This window comes from Coregonus lavaretus (assembly GCF_964263955.1).
Source record: "Coregonus lavaretus genome assembly, chromosome: 27".
Lineage (NCBI taxonomy): Eukaryota > Metazoa > Chordata > Actinopteri > Salmoniformes > Salmonidae > Coregonus > Coregonus lavaretus.
In genome coordinates, this window is record NC_140014.1 from 33899237 (window position 1) to 33921476 (window position 22240).

Below are 22240 nucleotides of genomic sequence, written 5' to 3' on the forward strand. Positions count from 1 at the left end.
CTCGCTCTCTCTCTCTCTCTCTCTCTCTCTCTCTCTCTCTCTCTCTCTCTCTCTCTCTCTCTCTCTCTCTCTCTCTCTCTCTTCGCTCTCTCTCTCTCTCTCTCTCTCTCTCCTCTCTCTCTCTCTCTCTCTCCTTCTCAGCATCTCTCTCGCTCTCTCTCTCTCCTTTCTCAGCATCTCTCTCGCTCTCTCTCTCCTTCTCAGCATCTCTCTGCTCTCTCTCTCCTTCTCAGCATCTCTCTCTCTCTCTCCTTCTCAGCATCTCTCTCTCTCTCTCTCTCTCTCTCTCTCTCTCTCTCTCTCTCTCTCTCTCTCTCTCTCTCTCTCTCTCTCTCTCTCTCTCTCTCTCTCTCTCTCTCTCTCTCTCACACACACGGAGAAACTGAAAGCTGCCTGAACTTTGGTCCATCTGCTCAGCAGAGACAGACATCCTTGTGTTCGGGCCCTTCAAATGTTGTTTTGCAAATACACTGTCAATACGAGAATCTAGGCCTTGGAGGGTTTTCGTCCCACGAGACCCACCATGTCTAAAAACAGTGAAGTCTTTCAGATCGCCAGGCTGCTGTTTTCCGTCTTAGCTTGCCTGCGCGGTCAGGCTGGGTACATAGGTAGTACTGTCACCATATTGATTGACTGTGCTTGACCTTTCGATGCATTTAAGGTTCAAGCCACTCCAGGGACAGATTGAGTTTAAACTTTAGTAAAGTAAGAACCTCATTCAAATAAGAAAGATATTTGGTAATGATTTTGTGGTATATTCTGTAATGTGAAATTAATTAGCCTATACACCTATATTTTAGTTAGGCCAAGTAAGTCCACCAATATTAGTAACGTTCTTTCTCTTTTTAAACTAAAATAAATAGTCAGAGGGGGTATCTAATAAGCCTGAGGGCCACTGTGGCCTGCCTCTACCATGTGAATTTCCAGCCCTGAGTTGCAGAACACAATCAATCTGTGTGTCCATATTGCAGAGGCCAGGAACTGAACTGGAACCTCGCTGTCATGTGATATACAGTGTCTTTCAAATGGCACCCTATTCCCTTTATAGTGCACTACTTTTGACCAGGGCCCATTGGGTAAGTGGTGCACTATATAGGGAATAGGGTGCCATTTAAGATGCATCCATGGTGTTTTCTTCTTCCTTTGAGCAAAAGTTTATGCTTATCTAGACTGTGAAAGTCTCCATACTAATCAATACAACTTTATTTTTCCCCGTTAGGGCAATTAGTAGTAGGGTCTATAAGACTCTTGTTCAGCAGTTTCCTCCTTACCCATCTAAGGCTTTTATAAATGTTAAGAGTCTCATGTCAACTACACAGTAAATTCCATAGTGTTAAATATGCAGTGTCAAAGTACATTGACTCTTACAGAGTTATTACTACAACAGTTGGAGTAAGATACCGCCCAGTGTTGGTGTTAAAGTACGGTGTTAAAAAACGCAGTGTCAGAAGTACTCTGGAAAGCTCCGCCCACCTACGACTCGTCTCAAACGGACCACACATTTTCACGGCGCCATTTTCTTCATGTGGAATGACTGCGGTAAGTTTATCCTAAGCGACTATACACACATTATTTGTCATTTTAACAGAAGCAGCATTTAAGAATTACTTTATATCGTTGCTAACAGTGCACTCTAGTTGGTTTTAGGTCTTAAAATGTCGAATTTTAAAAAGGCTAACGTTAACATGTTGTGACTGACTTCTGTCCAGTCCATGTGCCAGCAGTATTAAGCTAACGTTAATTAACATTAACTGACGAACATAACGTTCAAACTAGACAATGTCAGCCCGATTTATTGTAAGTTATGTTAATACAACGTGGAGGGGGGATTGTGTACTTCTTGTTAACGTTCAGATATTACAGGAACATAGCAAAGACTAAGGGGAGTTGGCTAAACTAGCTACAGTTAGCTACGTTAGCTTGACTGGCTAACTATGTGCGGGTGGCATGGATTTATTATGTTAACGGCGGGTAGACATTAACATTTTTCAACCCACAAACTGCAGATTTAATAAATTGTGAAGAAATAATGTCAATATTAACACCAGCATTGATGCAGGGCTCCACACTAACTTTTTGTCTTGGTTGCACTTGTGCGCCTAACTTTTTTATTTAGGTGCACCAGCACAAAATGTAGGTGCACCCAAATTTTTTCCTTGCGTCGCCATTAACGCCACAATTTCAAGGTCACCTTTTTATCACGCTCCATATACATTCATATATATCATGTAACCACCCCCCCCCTTTGCTGTCCTCTGCCCCTCAGATGGCCAACACCTGTAATTTGGCCTTCTTCCCATTTGGCCTTGGCTAAACCAGCTTGCCACACTCCCTAGCATCAAACATATCATTCATATCATTTAGTTTACAGCTCAAAAAGTATATTTTACAGTGGAGTACTTCCTTTAAAAGTTAGCCAGGCTACTAAAACTTTTGACATGATTGAAATTTTCCCGTGTTGTGTAGAATCAGCCAAAGGATCAACTGGTGAAGACATGTCTGGAGGACCGACTGTCAGACGAGAATCCCAGTTTGTTCCAGAGACTGCCCTGACTGATGATGAGTGCAACAAAGCAATCTCACTGATGAAACATTCTGCTGATGCAGACACAATCAAGAAGAAAATGGAACTGACGTTTGTGTATCGCCGCAAAATGATCCTCGACCCCCAGCAGTCAAGCAACATACTGTCTGAGTTTCCACGTTTTAAAGACGTCAAAAGCTTGGTAATTATGTTATTTTGAAAATACTATGACAAGTGAATTGTTTTGTAAGACATTGTAGTGATACTAGCTAGCTAAACTAGCACGCAATACAATTTGATTGGCTGTCAAATAACTGAAATTGTCACCAACACCACCCCACTCCAGGTTGAACAGGATTTTGTTCTAATGTTCGGAGAGGATACCTCAAGCAAGCTTCTGGAAAGGTGGCCGGTCACGTTCAAGAAAAAGATCATCAAACAATGCAGAAAGCTTCCATCCACAAGTGAGCTTGAAGAACTCTTGCTGGCAGCTGATCCTCCTGAGGATGGCACTGAATTGGATGTTGACTTTGGTAAGATGCTTGTAAGCCTACCTTTTGTGTTGTATTGCAATATCAACATTATGTGTAAACATTTAAATATCAACATAATACTAAGAAGCTGGATCTGTGAAAGATTTACGAGTACGTTCTGTAGCAGTATATTGAACAAAACTTTTGAGATTTGACTCAGCCCTGTGGATGTTTTAGTTAGAGAACTTCTTGTGATGTAGAACTGCTGTCTGTCTGGGGGGTCTTTTGTAAAGAAAACAACGTAACTGAAGTGTGTTAACATTGAACTTGTGTTGTTACAGGTTGGGACAGTGATCTGTCATCGGTTTTACTGCTTATACACCTGATTCCACCCTCCGCTCAGGGTCGGAAGAGACCAGGAAAGGTTTCCGCATCCCAAGCAGAGAAACATCTTGTGGTATTCAAGAAGGTTTGTATTTTTTCTAATTTGTGGTATGAACACCTAATATTAGGCTACAAGTATTCATTCAATATTCATATTCAATAAGAGTAGTGTATTGGCTCTTTCTGCATATTCTACAACTACTTGGCCATTAACTACAGTTTTCCCTCATTTGTCTTCGCAGACCGGAACAAACATTCAAGAGCATCTCGATGCCATCACTACTAGCGCTCAGCCCTATCTCCTAGCTGTTGGAGTTAAGAAGAATGCAATCCACCAGTTCTTCATCATTATCGACAAGAATGCCATACCTTGCAGGTCAACCTCTTCTCTTGTTGCTTTTGACGAACTATTTAAGGCACATTTTGTGTTTGGCACATCCTACAACACCATGCTCCACAACATGTACACTTTCATCCAAACTACAGTGTACAGCATCGATGCTGGCAAGGTCAAAGAGAGCCCTCGTGTTGCTGAAATCAGGGCGAGGTTACTTCATTTGTGCTTGAAGTTTCTCCTCGAACATGAAGTGTTTTGTTTGTCAGGCTGAGTTATCGAGTTCAAATATGCTTGTTAGGCATTTACGATTAGTTCACGGTTACTTGCCTGGAAAAAATCTCCGGCTTAAATGTGCTCAGACTGGATGTGGCTGTGCGTTTGGTACGTTTTCTGGTTTTAGGAAACATTTAAACACAAAACACACTGAGTATATTGACCAACAGGTTGACCCTGATGTTTATTTAAGCAGCATTGGAGAGGCAGTGACCACTAATGTAGAGGAGACAGCTACAACGTCACGGACAGTTAATGAACACGAGGTAGCCACATCTACTCTGTTGAAAAAGTCCAACAGGAGCACTCTAGATATGTGTGCCTCTGCTGTTGCACAACTAAAAGCAGCTGGATTAAGTCAATCTACTGTAAATAGTTTTGTTTCCTCCATGGAAGAAGTGTTTTTTGAGATTCAAAGTCAAGCTACAGATGCAGCTTTGCAGTGCTTATCTCCACAGGAAACTGAAAATAAGAACAGAATAGAACAATCTTTGCAAAAGTTGGAAAACCCTTTCACACCCTTAAATTCAGAAGCTAAACGAAATAAACACTTCAAAGAGAAATGGGGAATCGTAGAACCTGTTGAAAAGGTGCTTGGCACAAGATTTGACAGCAGAAGAAACAAAACAACTGGGACATACGATCAGGTCGTTGTAACTGACAAGTTTGCATATATTCCTATTTTAGAAACACTAAAGGCCATTTTTCAAAACCCAGAACTTGCAGACATGTTCAAGCCCAGGCACATGCCCAAGGAAGGTGTGTATGCAGACTTGAGAGATGCCGCCTATTTTAAAAAAAGTCCCTTATTCTCTATAGAAAAAGATGCCATACAGATCCAGCTATTTTATGACGACTTTGAAACAGCAAACCCCTTGGGGTCTAAAAAGGGTATACACAAATTAGGTGCTATATACTTTACATTAAGGAATTTTCCCCCAATCTTTAATTCATCATTGATAAATATTCATTTGGGTGCTCTTTTCCATGCGCAGGACATCAAGCGTTATGGTTTTAATTTGATACTTGAGCCACTTGTCAGTGATCTTAAAGTACTCGAGACAGAGGGACTTAAAGTTCCCAGATTGAAAGATGTGATTCACGGTACCATAGTTCAGGTCACTGGTGATAATCTTGGGTTGCATGGTTTATTTGGCTTTGTGGAGTCATTTGGGGCAAGGTATTGTTGTCGTTTCTGTCTCCTTGAGAAAGATTGTTTTCAAACTGTGTTCTGTGAAGATGATCCAAAAGTTGTACTACGAACTATCGAGATGCACAAACTGCACTGTCAAACTTTACAAACAGATCCTACACTACCTCATATCTATGGTGTCAAACGCATTTGTCTGCTGAATTCACTACAGTATTTTAATACAGCCAACAATTTTTCTGTAGATATAATGCACGATATTTTAGAAGGAGTTGCTCAGTTTGAAGTCAAACTTGTCCTGCAGTACATTAAGGAAAACTTCCTAAATGCTGAACAACTGGCTGGTAGAATACATGCTTTTGACTATGGATACAATCAGCAGCGAAACCGTCCACCTAGAGTAAAGTTGTTTGATGGAAGTAATGATTTGGGGTTGAATGCTATACAGTCTTGGTGCTTATTACGTAATATGCCTTTGCTATTTGGTGATTTAATACAGTCAGATGACCAGCACTGGCATCTTCTACTTTTGCTTCTACACATTGTTAACATTGTATTTTCCCCAGTCCTTACAGAAGGCATGACCATTTACCTCAAACATTTAATCATTGATCATCATCAGCTCTTCAAGCAGTTGTTTCCTGCAATCAATCTCTTACCAAAGCATCACTTCATGATTCATTACCCTCGTAATATAAAAAACATCGGCCCAGTTCTGCACATGTGGTGCATGCGTTATGAAGCTAAACATAATTTTTTTAAGAAGCAATTAAAAAGCTTTAAAAATGTAACAAAAACATTAGCCAAAAAGCACCAAAGTTGTATGGCAATGTATCGAGAGTCCTTTAGCAAGGAAAGATTAACTTTAGGTTCGGGGAAGATGGTAACACTTAGTGAGCTCAAAGAAGGTCCCGAGATTGCTTTAAAATTTGGGTCTGTATTGTCTACCAGTGTGTTTTCTGCCAAGTGGATCAAACATCATGGTACAGAGTACCGCCGTGACTTCATTATCTGTACTGAGGTAGCATTTGAGATGCCTGTATTTTGTAAAATCAAAATTATTGCTGTGAAAGATGACTGTGTATTGCTCTGTGGAAAACTGATGGAAACAGTGTGTTTTGATTACCATTACTATGCCTTTAAGGTCAGGATGCATCCAGACAGGGTTCAAAAGGTGATCAACATTACTGAACTGTGTTACTTTAAACCTTTTGATGTTCAAATGAAGTATGGAACGACAGATTCCTCCTTGTATGTTGTTCCCTATTGCCATTTTATGGAAACCTAAGGTCAATGTTTTAAAAAGGGATTTGTATTCTTAATATATTTTAGCCTGACATAGTTGAGCTGTTAATAAAAATTTGAAATGCATTATTTTGTGGTAAGTTGTGATTTTTACTCACTTAATGGAGTATTTGGTGTAATTTGACACTAAAAAAGTGTAAAATGAATACTGCTGAGATTTATTTCCGTGACACTATACGGTGTTAGAATTTGACTCTATTTGAGCTTGTTTTTCACTGCAAGATAGTCAATTATCAACACAATAGTGTGTAACATCAACACTTATCAGAGTTATTTTAACCTTGAGTGTCAACTCCATGCAGTGTTAAACTGGACTGGAATCAAACTCAATCAGAGTTGATTTGTTATTTTAGAAGAGTAAATGATTAACTCTTCCAAGGGTAATATTTACACTCTCCAGTGTTATTTAACCTTTAGTGTAAAATTAAAATAACACTATTCAGTGTAAGCGAGTGTTAAATTTTTACTCTATTTAGAGTTAATTTAACTCTAAAATGTTAACACTATGAAAAGAGTCAAATTAACACTATTTCAGGGTGGGACCATATACACTCAGAAATAGTGTTAAATTTAACTCTTTAAGTGTTACTTTAACACTTCAAAATTTACTGTGTAGTCTTAAGTCTACTATAAGAACTTGAATGTCAAGGCAAAACCTCATAATGTACTGTATGTATTTAGCAGATGCAGGCTAACTGTGATGTGGCTGTATTTGATCTAAGTGGAGTAGCCATGTAAGAGAGCTCTTGGTTAGGAATATATTCCTTTAGATATCGTAATAACATGGGGTCCTTGGATGTTATAATAATAATAATAATACATGCCATTTACCAGACACTTTTAACCAAAGTGACTTAGTCATGCGTAAATTAATACATTTTCTCATGGGTGGCCACAGTGGGAACCGACCCATGATCCTGACATTGCAAGCGTCATGGTCTACCGACTGAGCCACACAGTTCATACTTCACAAATCCAGACATTCTATGAATGGGTTAGTGGCAGACAGAATCAACATCTCAAAAAGTATTTTTGACTAACCTTCAGAGAAACTAAGAAATGAACCTCTTCCTTGGCTCCAGTCAGTGCTGTCTGTCAGAACATTTAGAATTTTAATCCGAGGGTATCCTGCTATTGACACACTTGTTGAATTATGCAAGAGAACGTGACAACAGTAATTAATGAGGCAGTCTAGACAGCGCAGGTAGGGTAGACAGAGCAAGTGTTTGGTGGTTGCATTCCTGTTCCACTCCTTTATGTTAATTTATTAATATATGCAAATACAGCCAGTGTGTGTATGTATGCAAATGAAGCACATATAATTTTCTTCATTTTAACACAAAATATAAAAAAAATACCTAATAAAATAAGAAAATGTGTACACAGGTCAACTAGCTCTCACAGTCTCAAGTCAGAATTAGACGTTCATCCATGTTTATCAAATGTCAAATTTCTAAGTTCCAAATTTCGAAGTGTTTAAGGTTAAGGTTTGGGGTAGGCTTAAAAAAATCTTTAAAAAAACATTATAGCGCTGGATTCAAACTTGCAACCTTTGGAATCAGAGGCAGGTGCTTAGGCCCATCCGCCATCCCTGTTCACAATGCCATAGCAAACCCGAGACCCACTTGAAGGTAACAACGCTCACTGTTGCCCCTAGTGGCCGGTTTCCATGTCATCTCCCGACGTCCTCAGACATGGATGGGCGTCGAATACTGACTTGTATCACGGGTGACCTGGCTGATACAGGTATGAGGGCATTCTAAGAATACAATTGTGAAATTTTACAATAAATCAAAAAATCCCTGAACTCCATTCATTATCTGTGCCAGTAAAATGTTTAATGTGCTATAATTGTAGCTCAATTGGTAGAGCATGGCGCTTGAAACGCCAGGGTAGTGGGTTCGATCCCCGGGACCACCCATACGTAAAAATGTATGCACACATGACTGTAAGTCGCTTTGGATAAAAGCGTCTGCTAAATGGCATATTATTATTATTATAATTAAGTCAATATCTGATGGATTATAAACATTCAAAACGTTTTGAGTATCTTCATCCATTGTCCAACTGTTGCATTTAGTAGAATTGCTTTTAAAACCTTTTAACAATTTCGATGACCGTTGCTACTAGTCTACGCTGGTCAGGCCGGCAGAATAATTGATTTAATGAGTGATGTGTGTTTGTGTTCCAGGGGAGCAGGCCCAGCAGGGCTCCAGAGTGGTGGCCGTCCGGCTACCATTCACCGGCCCGGAAGAGGAGGAGGAGGAGGTCTCTGTCAGTCTGGGGCTCAGCACCACCGGAGAAGGAGGAGGTCTCTGTCAGTCTGGGGCTCAGCACCACCAGCATGTCTGGCCATGCTGTAGTGATAAGTTACGATGATAAAGATGATAAAGAGGAGGAAATGAGATTAAAGACAAGAGGACAGATGGTCTGGCATGACACTGAGCAGGAAACTGTCCTCTCTCTCTCTCTCTCTCTCTCTCTCTCTCTCTCTCTCTCTCTCTCTCTCTCTCTCTCTCTCTCTCTCTCTCTCTCTCTCTCTCTCTCTCTCTCTCTCTCTCTCTCTCTCTCTCTCTCTCTCTCTCTCTCCCCCTGCCTTGTATCTTCTTTTAAATGGTCAATTGTGTTTATGTAACATGTCAATTGATTTCAGCATTTAAAGGGCAAATTCATCCTACATTTCTGGAACAGTTTTTTGGGATGGGAATGGTCTTTTGAAACCTGCTCCCATTACAGACTGGGTCTTTCAGTCCATTTGGGACCATGACAGAAGTTCCTGCCCAACAGTAACACTTCCTACACTACAGTACGATGACCTCAGATTGTGTGTAACTAGCTGGGACTGTCCACGGGAAGCTATCAAACTACAGCTAATCTCTGAGCTGGCCTTAAATCACAGAAACTCTGTAACTGTTTAGTAAAGGCCAGAGGTTGAGGGTCATTCACTCCCCACCCCCACCCCAGCGCCTCCAGCTCTCTCTCCGCCAGCCCAGCTATTTATCAAAGACTGATGTGAGGGGAGGGAAATCGAGCGTGAGATTGACCGCTCTCCTCTCACAGTCAGGGACCAGAGTGAACTGTAGTGAGGGACAAGACACCACTTCTTTTTATCCACAACCCTACAGCAAATCCAGCCTGGTCCCAGATCTGTTGGCGTGTCTCGCCAATTGAACTCCTTGGCATGACAATGAATGACCATAGGACAGCAAGACAGCACAAACATATCTGGAACCAGGCTACAGGTTATTTACCCTTATTTTAGATGTTCATTGGCAGTCCAAATGTGGAGGTTTCTAACCCTGACATGAACCACTGGCTTGCATCACAAATGGCCCCCTCTTCTCTATATAGTGTAGTGACTATGTAGGAACAGGGTGCCATGTAGGACAAAGACACCGACATCCTTATGGAGATACCGTAGATTCTGTATTTGCATTCAGTTATGGCTGGAACACAGCAATAGCGTTTAGCTGCCGAGAGAGTACTTGCAAACCAATTTTACATGTAGAATTGCGCAGAAATGTCAGCAGGAGATCCCCATTCGGTGTGATGTGTGTGGCCCTTTAGACTTAGACTTAAAAAACTTTATTTTACCCCGCAGGAACTTCGAAATTGCAGTTATATCAAATCAAATCAAATTTGAATTGCCACATGCGCCGAATACAACAGGTGTAGACATTACCGTGAAATGCTTACTTACAGCCCTTAACCAACAATGCATTTATTTCTTAATAAAAAAGTAAAATAAAAACAACAACAATAAAAAAGTGTTGAGAAGAAAAGAGCAGAAGTAAAATCAAATAACATTAGGGAGGCTATATACAGGGGGGTACCGGTGCAGAGTCAATGTGCGGGGGCACCGGCTAGTTGAGGTAATATGTACATGTGGGTAGAGTTAAAGTGACTATGCATAAATAATTAACAGAGTAGCAGCAGCGTAAAAAGATGGGGTTGGGGTGCAAATAGTCCGGGTAGCCATGATTAGCTGTTCAGGAGTCTTATGGCTTGGGGGTAGAAGCTGTTGAGAAGCCTTTTGGACCTAGACTTGGCGCTCTGGTACCGCTTGCCGTGCGGTAGCATAGAGAACAGTCTATGACTAGGGTGTCTGGAGTCTTTGACAATTTTGAGGGCCTTCCTCTGACACCGCCTGGTATAGAGGTCCTGGATGGCAGGAAGCTTGGCCCCAGTGATGTACTGGGCCGTACGCACTACCCTCTGTAGTGCCTTGCGGTCGGAGGCCGAGCAGAGGCTTGTACATTTGGGAGTGTTTTGAAACTTTTAAGCATTTTAATCACATTCCATTTTAACCTAAGGCTTCCACTGTGAGGCCGAGAGTGTGTTAAATGGGCTAAAATGAAGGTTTGATTTCTGCAGTAGGACATGAATGATTCATACTTGGGGTGGAATAGAGCAGAGCATGTATTTAGTTTGAAGATGTTGTTATGATGACTTGGAAAACACTAAGTACTGTTGACTAGTGTTTATCCTCCTGAAGACGCCACCCGTTTATTTGTGTGTTTGTTTGTGTGAGTGTGTTGGCTGTTGTTGTACAACACTGCAACATTCTCAATCTCAAATATTGTCATTCATGTTTATAACACTTTAATTTGGGTTACATGAATGAATGAGTGCCTCATCTGAAAATGTTAACTCCACTGTTGCTTCCTCTGAGCACAGTAGACCACACAGCAAGACACTACTCTACTGGCTCAGTTAAAGCTATAGTCATGTTAATCATGGCTTTCACAATGTTGATGATCATTGTTTGAACCCACATTTCTCCATTTAGAGTATGTCTCTGTTTCTGTATTTTATTAAAGGAACTCTGAAGTTGCATTCTAATGTCAGATTGCATTGATGGAGACCATCAGACATGAACGACTGTATTTGTAGTCTTTGTTTAAACATACAACCTCTCATTTCAAAATTGTCAACTCTTTCCAAAGGATCCCTGATGCCTCTCAAAATGGCAATTAAATCTGCATATCAAATTAGCCTTTTCCTTTAATTAATCATGTGGAAGAAGGACTTGATTGTAGGTCCCAAATGGCACCCTATTCCCTACATAGTGCTCTTATTTTAACCATAGCCCTTTGGGCCCTGGTCAAAAGTAGTGCACTATAAAGGGAATAAGGTGTCATTTTGGATGCAACCGCTGTACTTCTCTATCTATCCCCCTGCCTGCTCCAGTCAGTCAGACAGTCAGTCAGTTAGCTTCAGTGAGCCAGTTAGTTAAAAGAATCTACTAATGAGATTATTTAGATCCTGAGGAGTTTGTTTGGACTCAAGCAACAGCTTTAGTTTCCTCTAAAGTGATGGACTCTATTAGGTAGAATCCTGGGCTTGTGTCCCAAATGGCACCCTATTCCTTATATAGTGCATTACTTTTGACCAAACCCCTATGGGCCCTGGTCAAAAGCTGTGCACTAGAGAAAAGGGGGCCAATTGGGATGCAAGCCAGTGGTTCATGTCAGGGTTAGAGACTTCAATGTTTGGACTGCCAATGAACATCTAAAATAAGGGTAAATAAAATGTAGCCTGGTTCCAGATCTGTTTGTGCTATCTTGCTGTCCTATGGTCATTCATTGTCATGCCAATGAGTTCAGTTGGTGTGTAGGAGGAGCCTTGTTATTTGTCTATGCTGTGTTTTAATGGGGATAAACCTAGCAGGAGGGCCATAGTAAGTGTATTGGGTCCAGAGCCGCATCACTGACAGGCTCGGTGTCTGTCCTAGTCAGCCACATTACCCTTGCTGGTCAATGATACATGGAATTCTATACGCCAGTGATTGCATTTTACTCTTACGGTGTCAATTGTTTTCTGTTTCCATCGCAAGAAAAACTGCATTCCAATGAGCTCATTACTTTACACTGTTTTCTCTCCCAGTCTGAGATAAATGATGAGGTGTGTGTGTGTGTGTGTGTGTGTGCGTGTGTGTGTGGCAGCTGTTAGATTGAACATGAAGGGTGTCAGATCAGAACATCTCCACCTCACCTTCTACCACCTGTGAGAGAGTGATTGATGGATGGATGAGATTAAGAATCCTGGCCGCACCTTTTAATTTCTCACTAGATACTGCAGCCCTCAGAGCTTAGCTCGATATTTCAAGCCAGTTGTCATGGCTATGTAGATACAGTATGTCTGATTGTTATGTAGAGTTGAGTACAAATATCGTCCTGGCTGCCTGGCATATTGTCAACAATCAAGCTCCTTGGGGTGTGAAAGGCATAATTGTATTCAAATAAATTCCAACAGGAGATTCTGCAAACCAAAAGGGAACAACAGACATCTGACTGAACCATGCAAATAGCAAGCATTGATTTTAACAAGCCAGCCAACAGGGAACAACAGACATCTGACTGACCATGCAAATAGCAACATTGATTTTAACAAGCCAGTCTACAGGAGATTTCACACATTCAGTTCACCTCGCTTTGTGGATTGAATTACATCTACAGTACATTGGTAGAACTATATTGTTTTACATTTTATATACAGAACAACAAGAAAGGGACAAGCACCGGAAATTCGTGTAAGCTAACGTGTGACGGTGCAGATGTATCTGACTGTTATGTATTCAATGTGTCAATGTTGTAATTGTAATAAAAAGGCTCACGGTTCCTGGATCCTGGTGAGAGAAAGACATCATGTCTGTCAATGAGCGATTTATCTAGATATTTGTCCATGGTGTTTCTAACTGTAAGACAACACCAGTGTCTGGATGTTCCGGTCTAGTGGTGATTAGCTTCCTTGTGACGTCACACTGTCACAGAGGGAGCAGTTGTGTCCACATGCGTGGAAGTAAGCGATCAATCGTCTTACCCTTTTTTCTGGAAGACAGGAATCTTTTTGTCAGGAAGACGGAGAAAACGGAAGACCAGCTGAGAGGAAAGGACGGGAGGGAAGCAAGACAACAGTCAAGCCCCTCATGTCCTCCCCCACTGCCCCCTGTCTATGTTCAGTCCAACCCAACCATGTTACAGGCAGCTGTTTTCTGCAGCTGTAGACTCCAGGACATTGGCTATCCACAGTACACATACAAAGAGCCTTCTATTTGTACAGATCAGGGGCCCAAAATTGTGTAGCAACGCGTAGGCTGTAAGTGTCTAGGGTTCACAAAACAAAACAAAAAAAACATTTACCAGCAAAGTACAGTAGTTATTTGTTATGGATATCTACAATTTACTGGAGTAATTTGTGAAATCCCATTGTCATTTTAATTTTGAATGTCAACCTGTGAATACAGTAAATGTATTAATTAAAGACATAGACAGACATTATTACAGTGTATAGAGTGATAAACCGTATAGGCCTATATACTGTGTATATCTGAGTGAAGGGCAGTGGTTTGAGCACGGTCCCATATAGTCCTGATGACTTATTTAGCAGACTGACATTGCTGTGTGTCTGGGGATATTCACAGGTGGAGCGTAGGAAAACCAAAGGAGAGCAGAGGCAGTGAGACAGGGTGAATAATGCAAGGATGTAAAACAAATTAAGTAGAACTGAGACTCAGGACAGAGGCACTGGAGTAAGCTGTATCAAGTAAATATATACTGAACATTTCACGACTGGGCAGGGGTGCATCCATAGGTGGGCCTGGGAGGGCATATGCCCACCCATTTGGGAGCCAGGCCCAACCAATCAGACTGAGTTTTTCCCCACAACAGACAGAAATACTAATCAGTTTCATCAGCTGCCCAGGTGGCTGGTCTCATATTATCCTGCAGGTGAAGAAGCCAGAAGTGGAGGTCCTGGGCTGGCGTGGTTACATGTGGCCTGCGGTTGTGAGGCCGGTTGGACGTACTGCCAAATTCCCTAAAACGACGTTGGAGGTGGCTTATGGTAGATAAATTAACATTACATTCTCTGGCAACAACTCTGGTGGACATTCCTGCAGTCAGCATGCCAATTGCACGCTCCTTCAAAACTTGAGACATCTGTGGCATTGTGTTGTGTAACAAAACTGCACATTTTAGACTGGCCTTTTGTCACCAGCACAAGGTACACCTGTGTAAAAACCATGCTGTTTAATCAGCGTCTTGATATGGCACACCTGTCAGGTGGATGGATTATCTTGGCAAAGGAGAAATGCTCACTAACAGGGATGTAAATAAAAATGTGTGTACGAAATTTGAGAGAAATAAGCTTTGTGTGCATATGGAACATTTCTGGGATCTTTTATTTCAGCTCATGAAACATGGGACCAACACTTTACATGTTGTGTTTATATTTTTGTTCAGTATAGAAAATGAATACGATTCTGCCTACTAGTTGCTCCTGACTGGATAATCGGCATCCTCAGGCAATGTGTCTGTCTGTCTGTTTGTGTGTATGTCTAACTGTACAGTGAGGGAAAAAAGTATTTGATCCCCTGCTGATTTTGTACGTTTGCCCACTGACAAAGAAATGATCAGTCTATAATTTTAATGGTAGGTTTATTTGAACAGTGAGAGACAGAATAACAACAAAAAAATCCAGAAAAATGCATGTAAAAAATGTTATAAATTGATTTGCATTTTAATGAGGGAAATAAGTATTTGACCCCCTCTCAATCAGAAAGATTTCTGGCTCCCAGGTGTCTTTTATACAGGTAACGAGCTGAGATTAGGAGCACACTCTTAAAGGGAGTGCTCCTAATCTCAGCTTGTTACCTGTATAAAAGACACCTGTCCACAGAAGCAATCAATCAGATTCCAAACTCTCCACCATGGCCAAGACCAAAGAGCTCTCCAAGGATTTCAGGGACAAGATTGTAGACCTACACAAGGCTGGAATGGGCTACAAGACCATCGCCAAGCAGCTTGGTGAGAAGGTGACAACAGTTGATGCGATTATTCGGAAATGGAAGAAACACAAAATAACTGTCCATCTCCCTCGGCCTGGGGCTCCATGCAAGATCTCCCCTCGTGGAGTTGCAATGATCATGAGAACGGTGAGGAATCAGCCAAGAACTACACGGGAGGATCTTGTCAATGATCTCAAGGCAGCTGGGACCATAGTCACCAAGAAAACAATTGGTAACACACTACGCCGTGAAGGACTGAAATCCTGCAGCGCCCGCAAGGTCCCCCTGCTCAAGAAAGCACATATACAGTGGGGAGAACAAGTATTTGATACACTGCCGACTTTGCAGGTTTTCCTACTTACAAAGCATGTAGAGGTCTGTAATGTTTATCATAGGTACACTTCAACTGTGAGAGAAAAAAATCCAGAAAATCACATTGTATGATTTTTAAGTACTGAATTTGCATTTTATTGCATGACATAAGTATTTGATACATCAGAAAAGCAGAACTTAATATTTGGTACAGAAACCTTTGTTTGCAATTACAGAGATCATACGTTTCCTGTAGGTCTTGACCAGGTTTGCACACACTGCAGCAGGGATTTTGGCCCATTCCTCCATACAGACCTTCTCCAGATCCTTCAGGTTTCGGGGCTGTCGCTGGGCAATACAGACTTTCAGCTCCCTCCAAAGATTTTCTATTGGGTTCAGGTCTGGAGACTGGCTAGGCCACTCCAGGACCTTGAGATGCTTCTTACGGAGCCACTCCTTAGTTTCCCTGGCTGTGTGGTTCGGGTCGTTGTCATGCTGGAAGACCCAGCCACGACCCATCTTCAATGCTCTTACTGAGGGAAGGAGGTTGTTGGCCAAAATCTCGCGATACATGGCCCCATCCATCCTCCCCTCAATACGGTGCAGTCGTCCTGTCCCCTTTACAGAAAAGCATCCCCAAAGAATTATGTTTTCCACCTCCATGCTTCACGGTTGGGATGGTGTTCTTGGGGTTGTACTCATCCTTCTTCTTCCTCCAAACACGGCGAGTGGAGTTTAGACCAAAAAGCTCTATTTTTGTCTCATCAGACCACATGACCTTCTCCCATTCCTCCTCTGGATCATCCAGATGGTCATTGGCAAACTTCAGACAGGCTTGGACATGCGCTGGCTTGAGCAGGGGGACCTTGCGTGCGCTGCAGGATTTTAATCCATGACGGCGTAGTGTGTTACTAATGGTTTTCTTTGAGACTGTGGTCCCAGCTCTCTTCAGGTCATTGACCAGGTCCTGCCGTGTAGTTCTGGGCTGATCCCTCACCTTCCTCGTGATCATTGATGCCCCACGAGGTGAGATCTTGCATGGAGCCCCAGACCAAGTGTGATTGACCGTCATCTTGAATTTCTTCCATTTTCTAATAATTGCGCCAACAGTTGTTGCCTTCTCACCAAGCTGCTTGCCTATTGTCCTGCAGCCCATCGCAACCTTGTGCAGGTCTACAATTTTATCCCTGATGTCCTTACACAGTTCTCTGGTCTTGGCCATTGTGGAGAGGTTGGAGTCTGTTTGATTGAGTGTGTGGACAGGTGTCTTTTATACAGGTAATGAGTTCAAACAGGTGCAGTTAATACAGGTAATGAGTGGAGAACAGGAGGGCTTCTTAAAGAAAAACTAACAGGTCTGTGAGACCCGGAATTCTTACTGGTTGGTAGGTGATCAAATACTTATGTCATGCAATAAAATGCAAATTAATTACTTAAAAATCATACAATGTGATATTCTGGATTTTTGTTTTAGATTCCGCCTCTCACAGTTGAAGTGTACCTATGATAAAAATTACAGACCTCTACATGCTTTGTAAGTAGGAAAACCTGCAAAATCGGCAGTGTATCAAATACTTGTTCTCCCCACTGTACATGCCCGTCTGAAGTTTGCCAATGAACATCTGAATGATTCAGAGGAGAACTGGGTGAAAGTGTTGTGGTCAGATGAGACCAAAATCAAGCTCTTTGGCATCAACTCAACTCGCCGTGTGTGGAGGAGGAGGAATGCTGCCTATGACCCCAAGAACACCATCCCCACCGTCAAACATGGAGGTGGAAACATTATGCTTTGGGGGTGTTTTTCTGCTAAGGGGACAGGACAACTTCACCGCATCAAAGGGACGATGGACGGGGCCATGTACCGTCAAATCTTGGGTGAGAACCTCCTTCCCTCAGCCAGGGCATTGAAAATGGGTCGTGGATGGGTATTCCAGCATTTACATTTTCATTCAGCATGACAATGACCCAAAACACACGGCCAAGGCAACAAAGGAGTGGCTCAAGAAGAAGCACATTAAGGTCCTGGAGTGGCCTAGCCAGTCTCCAGACCTTAATCCCATAGAAAATCTGTGGAGGGAGCTGAAGGTTCGAGTTGTCAAACGTCAGCCTCGAAACCTTAATGACTTGGAGAAGATCTGCAAAGAGGAGTGGGACAAAATCCCTCCTGAGATGTGTACAAACCTGGTGGCCAACTACAAGAAACGTCTGACCTCTGTGATTGCCAACAAGGGTTTTGCCAGCAAGTACTAAGTCATGTTTTGCAGAGGGGTCAAATACTACAATTTTATTTAAAAAATTACATTTGTTTTTCTGGATTTTTTTGTTGTTATTCTGTCTCTCACTGTTCAAATAAACCTACCATTAAAATTATAGACTGATCATGTCTTTGTCAGTGGGCAAATGTACAAAATCAGCAGGGGTCAAATACTTTTTTCCCTCACTGTATGTGTGTGTCTGTCTAACTGTCTGTCTAACTGTATGTATCTGTCTGTCTAACTTACATTTTACATTTTAGTCATTTAGCAGACGCTCTTATCCAGAGCGACTTACAGTTAGTGAGTGCATACATTTTCATAACTCTGTGTGTGTGTCTGTCTAACTGTCTGTCTAACTGTCTGTCTAACTGTATGTGTGTGTGTCTGTCTAACTGTATGTCTGTCTATCTGTCTGTGCTGCTGAAGCGCTATGCTACTCCCTGTAGGGAACAATAAGGTTCCAGATACTAAATTAGACTGGGAAGGCTTTTGTGTCTCTTTTGTTAATTTTCAGCACACAGAATGAATTGTTTCTGTTGGAAATAGTATACCAACTACAGAATACAAATTCTAGAATAAACAAAGGTGAATTAACCTGATTCCTGTGTCGTCTTCATGAGAGCATAGCTTACTCATGTGAAACATGCTCTGTGCTATGTATGTAAATCAATACTACACTGTATTACCATAGAAATCAATTTCAACATTTCTCAAAATGAGCCTTTGCTTGTTTTTGGAGATTCATATGAGCAGTTCTATAGGCTCCATGTGTTAGTGTCAGAGAAAAGGAAGGAAGAGGGAGGTTAGGTAGAACTATCTGACATTTCTGGTTTTCACACATCTACCCCTCTGGGGCCAGGCTGTCACTGTGGCTTGCCTGACTCCACACACTCCAGATGTGTCTGTCACTAAACATGTTCTCATGGAAATGACTCGTGTAGTTTCAGCTATCAAATGAGGTTCTCTATAATCACGATTTGCACATTATCTAAAATAGTATTACAATTCAAGAGTTTAGTTTTGAGATTTGGAATTTAAAGGGAAAATTTGTATTTTGTGGTATGGGCCTCCAACCAAAACTACAGAAATCCTGGCACTAGGGCAGAATACATCTCTGTTTGCCAACATGTCCTAACGAGTGAAACCATGCATGTGTTGAGAATATTAGCCGGCTCATATCATAGCACTCCAACATTTGATCTGGATGTTGAGGAAAAAATCCTGCCTGGCTGGAAAGCTCAAACTGAATCTTTAAATGGCCAATCTAGGATTGGTACATTAAATCCTTTAAACTTTTATATTGATGATATATAGGCATTGATTCTTGAAGAATATAATGTACAAATGCCCCATCGGAACCCCCAAAAAGTGGCAGGGTGACCGCTTTATTGTTGTTTGAATTCCGGATTGCCCCTTTACAAGTGAGTGACCTCTATTTTCCCCTTTCTGGACAGCATGTCTGAAGTAGAATTAATGACCAATGTAGACGTAAAAGGGTTTTAGTCTAAGAAGAATAATGCTGCATTGTCTTTCTATTTCTGCAGATGGTGTCAATACTTTAAAACATGTCTAAGAGAGTTCATGACTTTGGAAAGGATTTGTGTAAATGTGATAGGTGATTTGAAGGAGTCAGGCGCAGGAGGGTAAATCACAGAATACAGAGTTTATTCCCCCGGCCGGTCCTGGCAGTAGGACTGCAGGAACCTACCCACATCCTGATTTACCCGTTCCACCTGCCCATTAGACTCGGGGTGGAAACCAGAGGTCAGGCTGACCGAGACCCCCAGACGTTCCATGAACGCCTACCAGACCTTAGATGTGAACTGAGGACCCCGGTCAGACACTATATCCTCAGGTACCCCGTAGTGCCGGAAGACGTGTGTAAACAGGGCCTCCGCAGTCTGCAGGGCCGTGGGAAGACCGGGCAGAGGAAGGAGGCGGCAGCCTTGGAAAAGCGGTCCACAACAACCAAGATGGTGGTGTTACCTTGAGAGAGGGGAAGATCAGTAAGGAAATCCATACTAAGGTGAGACAATGGTCGTTGTGGAACTTGTAAAGGTTGTGACTTTGGAAACCTAGGCACCGCTGGGAGGTGCCTTACTCTGGGTGCACACCGAGCAGGAGGAGACATGCACCCTCACGTCCTTAGCTAAGGTAGGCCACCAGTAGATCAGATGGTCACGGACAAGAGCAGGCACATACTGCAGCCCAGCTGGACACTGAGGTAGAGATGGCTCTGTGCGTAACGCCTGCTCTATATCCGCGTCCATCGCCCATTCTACCGGCGCCGCAATGCAGGAGGCCGGGAGTATGGGGGTGTTGTCTCTGGGCCTCTACTCTGTGTCATACAGCCGTGACAGTGCGTCTGCCTTCACGTTCTTCGTACCCGGGATGTATGATAGCGTGAAATCAAACCAGGTGAAGAATAGGGCCCACCTGGCCTGGCGAGGTTTCAGCCTCCTCGCTGCCTGGATGTACTCCAGGTTACGGTGGTCCGTCCAGACGAGGAAAGGGTGTTTCGCCCCTTCGAGCCAGTGCATCCACACGGTCAGGGCTCAGACAACAGCCAACAGCTCCCGATCACCAACGTCGTAGTTCTGCTCCGCCGGGCTGAGCTTTTTGGAGAAGGCACAGGGGCGGAGCTTGGGTGGCGTGCCCGAGCGGACAGCGCCTATCCCTTCCTCGGACGCATCCACCTCCACTACGAACGGTAATGATGGATCGGGGTGGGCCAGTACCGGGGCTGAGGTGAACAGACCCCTCAGGTTACTGAAGGCCCTGTCAGCCTCAGCAGACCAGTGGAGCCGGGACGGCCCACCCTTCAACAGAGATGTAATGGGAGCTGCGACCTTGCCAAAGCCCTGGATTAACCTCCGATAGTAGTTGGCAAAGCCAATAAAGCGCTGCACCTCCTTAACCGTGGTTGGAGTCGGCCAATTACGCACGGCTGAAATGCGATCTCCCTCCATCTCCACACCTGAGGTGGTAATGCGTTATCCAAGGAAGGAGACACTTTTCTGCCTTGTCATCAATGTCATTTTCCAACAGTCGGGCCAGCACTTTGCGAACCAGGGACACATGCTCGGCGCGCGTAGTGGAATACACCAGGATGTCATCGATGTAGACCACTACACCGCGACCAAGCATGTCCCGAAACACCTCGTTCACAAAGGACTGGAAGACAGATGGAGCAATCATCAAACCGTAGGGCATCACCAGGTATTCATAATGCCCCGTGGTTGTGCTGAATGCTGTCTTCCACTCATCCCCCAGGTTGTACGCACTCCGGAGATCTAATTTGGTGAAGAAGCGCGCCCCATGCATTGACTCGATCACTGAAGGAATGAGGGGGAGAGGATAACTAAATCGTATCGTCTCCTTGTTCAGTGATCGATAATCAATGCAAGGGCGAAGACGCCGTCTTTCTTCTGCACCAATGAAAACACTGAGACACCTACCCTGACACTCTCGCGACCACCCCATGAGAACCCTCTGCGGCCATGAGAAGTTGGGGTTGTGGAGTGCTAACCAAGGAATACCTAATACCACAGGGAAAGCAGGAGACTCAATAATAATAAAAGTGACTTGCTCGCAATGAGTCTCGTGGGTAACCATGGTGACTGGTGCTGTAACTTCCCTAATGGTCGACTGTCAAGTGCTCTGATGGGGAGTGGAATGGATAGGGGAACCAATGAAATGCCTAGACTGTGTGAGAATGCCCTGTCCATAAAGTTCCCAGCTGCACCTGAATCTACTAGCGCCTTACACTGGGGAACTACAATGTGATCAGGAAAGTGGATGGGTAGGGTACAGTGCGCAGCAGAGGGCAATGAACGAGTGTGGGTGTTCGATACCTGGGGTGAAGCGAGAGACCCAAAAGAATGCTGACGGCAACGTGCGGTGTAATGTCCCTTCGTGCCACCAGAGTGACACTGGCGCTGTCGTCCTCCGCTCTCTCGGATCGCCGCTCCACCCAGCTCCATCAGTTCGTGATCAGGTGCGGTTGCGGTTGGATCGGGTGCGATTGGAACGGGCAGACCCCCTCCAGGACGTCCTCTGCACGCCAGCAGGTTGTCCAAGCGGATGGCCATGTCCACCAGTTGCGTGAAGGACAACATGGTGTCCCGGCAGGCTAGCTCCCTTCGGACGTCCTCCCGCAGATGGCACCGGAAGTGGTCGATGAGGGCCCGCTTGTTCCACCCGGACCCAGCTGCTAGAGTCCGGAACTCCAGGGTGAAGTCCTGCGCAGTCCTCGTCCCCTGCCTCAGGTGGACCAGCCGCTCGCCCGCCTCTCGACCCTCGGGCAGGTGATCGAAGACAGCCCGAAAGAGGCGAGCGAACTCCCCGTAGTTGTCCAACGCGGCTCCTCCTTCGTTCCAGACCGCGTTGGCCCATTCCAGGGCTTTCCCCGAGAGGCAGGAGATGAGGGCGGACACCTT

At 43.5% G+C, this 22240-nt stretch overlaps 1 pseudogene across 1 annotated transcript in view; it reads left to right on the forward strand.

Moving 5' to 3' along the window:
* Window positions 1-2553, forward strand: part of LOC311102977 (protein TALPID3-like) — a 120246-nt pseudogene extending 117693 nt beyond the window's left edge. The window contains exon 16 of the transcript in view: window positions 2467-2553. The product of the transcript in view is annotated as a protein TALPID3-like (transcript). The remainder of the gene's footprint in view (window positions 1-2466) is intronic.
* Window positions 2554-22240: the final 19687 nt, after the last annotated feature.